Raw genomic sequence first — 8,485 nt, forward strand, 5'->3', positions numbered from 1 at the left:
GATTCATTCTTCATATAAAAAAAAAAAAAGATAATTTACAACGTCATCCCTTGGAGAATACCAGTATTATAGGAACATCCCATTTTTTTCACAAAATTATGCTTAGACCCCTTACAGTAATCTCCGTTAAGTAAGGATTTGAAATGATATTTTTACCCTTTTAAATAAAACAAATAATAAACATATTTTACCTAAGTTACTTCTCACTGAATCGTGACCGTCCGCAACAAGCAACTACCGCTAGCGGTTCCAACTTCTTCTCCGGTGGAACCTGTCACACACACTCTCTCTCTCTCACTCTCTCTGAACCTCGAGACCGACTTGGATGTTCTAAAAAATTGTTCATGATCCCGATCTTGTCCAGACTAGAGAACTCAGGTGGGATTTCACCAGAGAACTGGTTGCAACTCAGATTCAGAGATATTCCAGTGCCGGAATCTGGCCCAATTCCTTAGGTATCTAACCTCTATCAACCCATCAAACTCTGAAGGAAAATGAACAAACCGAAGTCCCACCAAAGCTCTTCAAGAAAAGCTTCGTTACTTCATTAATGGAGGCCTCCACCCTTCGATCTCCCTCCTTCAAGGAAGACACTTACACTCTTTGGAGAGAAAGGCTTTACAACAGCTCAAAGAGAAGCTTTCGATTTCTCATGGATCTGATGAATCCACGTGGGGTATTCCGCTCTTGGGTGGCAACGACAGGGCCACCGTAATTCTTCTAAAGTTTCTCAGGTTGAGAGTTTCTCAGGATGTGACGTTGTGAGGACTGGAGATGGGAATCCCCTAAAGTGTATCAGACACAGAGGGCAGAGCTTGACAGTCCAAAGGAACGTTACTCAAAGAAAAATTAACCGTTTAAAGGAAAAATGAGGACAAGAAAAACAAAACTTTGGGATCAGACTGACGTGCAAAATTATTCAGCATAGCACAACAATGGAGCTTCTTCTTAGTTGAAGATATCTTTTTCATCATTTCAAACTTCAACACAAAACAGAAAAGAAACCAGCAAAAAACGGAGACTACTAGAAATAATCAGAAAAGAAAACACAGAAAAGCTTATAGGATTCCAATCTTTATGAAGATCAGAAGAAGAAATTCAACATTAGCCGAAAGAACCCACCACATATATACTTCTAAAATCTGTATAACGGCATAAACATGGGTGAAAATATCAGAAGAAACCAACTAAATTAAAACAAAAATAATATTGAAATCCTCGTACAACATTGAAGCTGCTCAGGGTCCTCTCCAAGCTTTGTAACACAATTTCAATGAAGAGTTCATCCAAGGACTGTCGACAGAAACCCCTCTAGCAGGATCAGTGGTTGAATCAAGTGCTATTCTAATCGGGCTCCGTCTGACTCTCCAGATCGGAATTAAGCTCCAGGAGGCATCAGCAATTTACCAGAAACAAACACCCAAGTTTGGCACCTTATGGAACTTGCCCTCTAGTTTTTATTTCCTGATGAATCACTGACCGTCTAAAGTTAATCTCTGTCTCCCACTCTCCAACGATGCCACCACCGTGGGTCACCTCCTCGCTGTATTTAGCTCTAATGGCAGAGAGTCGTTGCTAGTTGTCGCGAGTTCTTGCTGGTCACCGTTGTCACCAATGCCTCTGCTGCCATGATCTCCAGTGCTCGATTTGGGAGAAAGGTATAGTAACTATCGATTAGAGGATGAGAATTATTACATGGCCATTTTAGGTACTTCACATTTAGTAAGGGAATTTTGGTATTTAAAATAAAATATAGTTGCTGACATCAGCATATAAGATATATTCCTTAACGGAGACTGACGGTAGGGGGTTGAGTCTAATTTGGTGAAACAGATGGGTGTTCCTATAATACTAGCATTCTCCAGGGGGTGCGTTGTAAATTACCCTACAAAACAATGGAGTGGACAAAACCAGAAAAATTCCAGTGAATATTTCTACTGATCCACTAGAAATACAATTGACGACACTAATAATTGACCTTGTAATACTTCCAAGAATGATTTAGTTTCAGCTAAGAGCTTCAGCCTTCAAAATAACAAATGAAGTACACAAGTTTATCACCTTGATACCTAATAGCAAGGGATAGGAGGATGTTAACTAAAAGGGCCATTGAAAATTAGCAAGACATTTGGATAGATAATTACTCACTATGTGATCCACGTGACCATGCGAGATGAATAGGAACTCCTGAGAGATGGCACGCTACGGGAGTAATTAAACTCCCCCTCCCACCCTCCACCCTCCACCCTCCACCCTCCACCCTCCACCCTCCCATTTCAATAAGAATATTAAACTGCGGGCATCTCTATAAGGATGAGCTTAGAACACAAAACCCAGATCCCTGAACCTAGAATGCAGTACCAAAAACCTAGAACTCTGAAAGTCAAAACAATAACCCATAACCTCGAAACCAGAACCAAGAACACTAAAACTAGAACTAAGAACCAAAACGTAGAATCTTGAAACCAGAACCCTGAACTTGAGCCCATAACCTTGAACCTTAAAATCAGAACCAAGAACCCTAAGCATAGAACCCATAACTCAAATCCCTGAACCCAAAACCCCGAAGCCAAAACCCCGAAATAAGTACAAAGAACCAAGATTTTAGAAACCCAAACCAAGAACCTAGAACCTAGAACCCAGAACCCAGAACCTAGAACCAAGAACCAAGAACCAAGAACCAAGAACCAAGAACCAAGAACCTATAAGCTAGAACCTTAAAATTGAAAACAAGAACCCATAACCCAAAACCAGATCCCTGAACCCATAACCAAAACCTTGAATCCTGGAGCTAGAACCTAGAACTCAGATCCTAGAACCAATAAGCCAAATCCCTATACCCAGAACCCAGAATCAAGAACCAAGAATTGAGAACCTAGAATCCAGAACCCTATACCCTGAAACCTAGAACCCAGAACCCAGATCCCTGAATGCAGAACCCAAAACTGGAACTCAGATCCCTGAACCTAGAACCCCAAACCCTAATATGGGATTCTCTCCCCCTACAATTCTACTTTGTGGAGAATTGTAAAATCCCAACATGAGTTCTAGGTTTTTGGTACTGCGTTGGGCAAAATTCAATTCCTTGATGAAAGTTAAGCAGTTGCACATATGCTTCGAGCAATGTGAAAATTATAAAATTTTCTGATAAACATTTTATTTTATTTATGTTTCCAAAAACAAGTGAAGCAAACCATAAAAAAACAAACAGTTTTTGGGGTGTTTTTCCATTTCTGAACACAGGGAAATCTTTCTCCTTAGAAATGTCAAAAACTTTCTCCTCAACACATAAACTGCATGTTCTATAGAACCCAAATCCTATACAAACTTATTTATAAAGTGGAAATTTGTGAGGGCACGTCACAGATATTGTGAATTGGGTTAAAAAGAAAAAAAAGGAAGGTAATAATAGAATAAAGTGTTTTCCTTTAGTGGGGTGAGATTTGGTAAGTCCTGTTCGGTTCAGTACCTTGTATTAATCGGGCAATATTTGAGCCCAACACGTTATGTAATCGATTGGGTTTATCTTGGGTTTCAACTGATCAGTTCACATTGAACCTACTGGTGTGGGCCAACTTTTAAGACCCCCTATCTATAAGCATAAGCTACAATAACCCATTTAGCCCTAGCCCAACCCAATTCGTCAGGGCTTGAATTCTAATGGTCTGATCAAATCCAATCAAAATCAATTAAGACCGACCAATTGACACCCCTTAATTTAGACTATTTCATAGATATCCAATATTAAATAAACCACATCATGCTTCCATGGGGAGTGCAAATTGATTTGGTAGTCTACATAATTTTTTTCTTCCCACTATAAGAATCGAATTCGACGGGACCAAATAGTCAGGTTGGCCATAATTTTGGTTCGGTCTGCCTACATGTAACCTGTCCTACTTATGAGAATTCCAAACCACTTGGTTCGGTTTAATGACTAGGCTTGGGTGTCTCTCCCCTTTGCCGAAACCTTAATTCCTTCCGAGTGTGAATCAAGTTCTAATCATTCTCGTAAGGTGTTTGATCAACATTTGAACTTCACTAAAAATAAAAAATCAATTAAAAAAAGAGAGAAATGGAGTCCAAATGTGGATCAAACACTTAATTCTCGTACAAGTATCTGATCCGAATTCATTCCTTCCTGCCCTTCTCCTTCTCGCCTCCACTATCGCCTCTTGCCATAGCAGCAGAAGTTGGGAAGAACTGAAGAAGAGTGCTAATCTGAATTAATTGATTCTCTCTCTTCGTCTCATAGAAGTAGGGGAAGAAACTGTTAGCTGAATTTCATGACATGTAAGCATCAAATCTGAATCTTTCAGGTAAAAAGGTCTTATAGCTTAGTTTTCAATTTTTTTTCAGGTGATTTACATCAACCTCCCATGGCATTTGCCCATATTACATCATCCCCCCTAAAAATTCTTTTATTACATTTAAACCCACCCAAACTAACACCATGAGAGAGATGTTAGTTTTTGAAATAAAAAAGATGATTTTACCCTTCTTCTTCTTCTTCCCACCTCATCTCAACTTGAACTTCCGCTCTCTGTTAAGTGCCTCTATCTTTCCCCTTTCTCTTCACTCTTCCCTCTGTCTGCTTGCTTCTCTCTTTATCTCTGAAGGCTTCAAGCTTTGCTAGAGAAGCCCTTTTCGTCTCGTTCAGATTAGGGTTTGCCCTCTTTGGAGTTAGGGTTTCTCTCTATTTTATCTCTTAGATTAGATTAGATTAGATCAGATCAGACCATATTAGCTTATTCGATCTTTCGTTTGGTTCCTTGATGTCTTTCCTTTGATAAGATCTCACAGGTCGGATATGTCCAGAATGAGAATGAGAGCCAGTGATGATGGATTCAGAACCCAACATGGAGATCATCCATTTTGATAGGTTACTAGACTCTCTCTTATCTATAGTCTTCAACAAGATCGGAGATGTCAAAGCCTTGGGTTGCTACTGTGTCGTCTCTCGTAGGTTCCATGGCTTGGTTCCTCAGGTTGACAACGTTGTGGTTCAAGTCGATTGCATCATCTCCGAAGATGCAGCTACTTCCACTGTTGCTTTCACAGATAAGAACTGTGGGGGCTAATTTTTTTCGGTTCGTTTTTGGTGGAATCGTTAAGCTTCTGCAAGCTATTGGGCATTTTCTTGGACCCAAGAAGATTTGTCAACTTCTACTTCATCTTCATCATCATCCCATTACAAATAGTCTGTTCATGTTTACAAATTAGGGCACTCTTTAAAATCATGAGCTCTGGATGATTTCTGTGTCGATTTGGGGATTCTCAAAATAAGAAGAAGTGGGAAGAAGAGGAAGGGTAAAATTATCTTTTCTATTTCAAAAACTAACACCTCTCACGGTGCTTTAATTGTAATAAACGGATCTTTAGGGGATGATGTAATATGGGCAAACGCCAGGGGAAGTTGATGTAAATCACCTTTTTTTTTTTTTTTAACTTTTTTCCATTGTTGGCAAACCAGGTTTTGACTAGGAAAACTAGGACGAGTTTGGTCAACAGATTATAAACCTGGTCAAGAGTCATGTAGACTCGTCATGTATTAAAAAATTACAAGACCCGGACAAAATCATACCGAGTCATTCAAGACTTGTTTGTTTTGCCTGAGTCATAACAAAATGGCCGATTCTTGTCAAAATTTTGAGTTGGCATCTCTAAATAATTTTGAAGTAAAACATACTCTAATGATGTTAAATGTTCAATGTTTGAGCTTCTATATTGAGTCTAATGATTATAATGATGGGTTTCATAAAAAAATTTGAAAAACAAATACTTTTATTCTATCATGTCTCATTTAATTTATTTATTAATTATTTATTTGGATTACTTGAGAAAGACTAGTATGAGAATTAGAGGAGAAATTTGAAATGACTCACCTTTGACTCACCTGGTTTTTTGTGACTCATTCTAACTCATTAGGTTTTGAAGATAACTAGTCAAGTCACAAAACATGGTTTTCCAACAATGCCTTTTTCTTCAATTATCAATATTTTTCCTAATTTTTAATTATATTTCAAAAAATGGTTTGACTAGTTGAAACCTAAGAAACCAGAAACCATAACCCAGAAACGAGAAACGTGTCTCATTATGGTTTGATACTTGGCCTAGTTTTAATCCTCTTTTGAAATATACCATTTACACGCTTAGGAGCCGTTTGGTATCGTTCTTAAAAAAAATTTCTATCGTTTTTTTGTTTTATTAAAACAAAAAAATATAAAAAACTATTTGGTACACCGGAGCTGTGTTTCAGTTTTTATGAAACAAAAATTAAAAAAAAAAACGAAAAATGAGGCAAAAATCGCTCCAAAAGTGAGTTCTGACTTATGACGTTTCGTTTCAAATCTATCATTCCCGATAGTTGGAGCGTGAGGAGCATCTGCAGGTAAACTCTTCTCTCTTCTTCTTCTCTCTTCTTGTCTCTTCTTCTCCTCTGTTCGCGTACTCGTTTCTTCTCCTCTCTTCTTCTCTCTTCTTCTCCTCTGTTCGTTTCTCTCTTTTTCTCTTCTTCTTTCTTCTTCTCCCCTGTTCGCACTTTTGTGTTTTTCTTCTTCTGTTCTAACCGTTTCTCCTTCTTCTTCATTTACTATAATCACAGATCAAACAGGAATGGGATTTAGGGCTGTTTTTTGAGTGATTAAGATAGAAATATATTCTGGGTTGAAGAAGATCAAGCTTCAACGTTTTGAGGAGAAATTTCGATCACACACATAGCAGGTAACGTCTTCTTCTCTTCTATTTCTTCTTCTTCTCTTCTGAACCTCTTCTCTTTCTTCTTCTTCTATAGGTAAATCGTTTCATTTTTCTATGCCATATGAAACCCTAATCGCATTTGTGAGAGAGAGAGAGAGAGAGAGAGAGAGAGAGAGAGAGAGAGAGAGAGAGAGAGCCAGACGATTCAAAGGGAGACACTTTGCTTCCCGTTTCTTCCGCTGGTCCTCTAAAGCTTTGACTGAAATGGCAATCCAAATCTCATAAAAGAGAGAGAATCCATTCCATCTCTCTCTCTCTCTCTTTCTCTCTGTAAAAAGACATTGCAGAGTGTGTCGGTTCTGTATTTTCTCACTATCTTTTATGCATTACACGGTTTTGATTTCTCATCAGAAAACACGTTCATGTTAGACCCCACTCCATTATTCATATAACTTTAGGATTCTCATCCAATCTGAGACCCCTCATGTGAATAGAGTTTCTTTGACTTTTGATTGGAATCTCTCACTGTCAGCGTAAACCCAATTGGATATTTCTAAATTCCTCACTGGCTAGAATTTCAGTATTAAAATGCGTTATTGGTATTGTTTCTACAGAGAGTATCAATAGACTTGGTCAATCTTTATAGTCTGTGAGGGAAGAGGGTCCGTCCCCTTCTTCAACTCTGCTTCTCTTTCCTCTTGAAAAAGTTCAATGAAGGGCAAACCACTTCAAAGCTTTGTCCCTTTTCTCTCAAGTCTCTTGCACTTTTTTCTCATTTAACCCAATTGGGTTTTCTTTCTTTCTCCATTTCCATCTCTGTTTCTCCTTCAACTTTGGAAACATTAATTACAACTTCAATCTCTCTTCTCCAAGCATTTAATGGCATTCATATCAGTTTCTCATTTCATCCCACACGGGTTTTACTTGCGTTTCATGTCCTTAGACAGAACCCACTAACCAATCTTGTTCCTTCTGCTTTTTCTAAAGATCTCTCTGTTTTGCTATCAAACCCAGTTTGGATTTTTCTCTAGAAGCCCTTCTGCAGATCCTTTCCCTCATGGATCTACTGAATAGGTTTTATTATCAACATGGAACTCAAGTTTAATTCAATATTTAATTTCAATGACCCTAATCACATCTATTATTTGATATAGGTTGATAACCGTGGATGTGGTATGTTTGTATGGTTGAAAGATGAAACACTTATCTCTATCATATAACGTACATTCTGTTCAGAAAGCTCAACATCAACATCATCCACACCACCGTCCACTTCGAACGAGTTTATGAAAGGATATCTGGAAGTGACACTTAAAGGATTAGAGGACCAAACAAACAAGGTGAAAGACATCCTCCATGCATTCAAATCTTTAGACTTGGACAAAAAGTGAAAATTTGGAAAATTATGTAATAATTAATTGGGACAAGGCATTGTTAATTCTGTATTTTATTCATCCTTTGGGAACCATGTTTTTTTTTTAGTTGGTATGTAATACTTTATTGTCCCAAAGGATTTGTATGCTTATACTATTTTAATGTTAATTTTGTAATTATTGACTTAAAAGAAAAGAAAAAAGAAGAAAAAAAAAACGTTTCTGAAACAAGCATTACCAAACAGCAAAGCTGTCATTTTTTTGCTCTGAAACTGTTCTAGAAACAGATTCACCAAACAGCCTTAAATCGTTTAAAAATGGCGTTTTGACACAGAAACTAAAATTTTCGTTTTTGACACAAAACAGAATTTCTGGAATAGAAACGATACCAAACGGAGCCTTACATTCCATGA

General features: G+C 37.9%; 1 non-coding gene across 1 annotated transcript; it reads right to left on the reverse strand.

Moving 5' to 3' along the window:
• Positions 1 to 890: 890 nt before the first annotated feature.
• On the reverse strand, positions 891 to 980 carry LOC122086911. The gene has a single exon (XR_006142555.1). It is a non-coding gene; the product is annotated as a small nucleolar RNA Z122 (small nucleolar RNA).
• Positions 981 to 8,485: the final 7,505 nt, after the last annotated feature.

The sequence above is a fragment of the Macadamia integrifolia genome, chromosome 1, assembly GCF_013358625.1.
Source record: "Macadamia integrifolia cultivar HAES 741 chromosome 1, SCU_Mint_v3, whole genome shotgun sequence".
Lineage (NCBI taxonomy): Eukaryota > Viridiplantae > Streptophyta > Magnoliopsida > Proteales > Proteaceae > Macadamia > Macadamia integrifolia.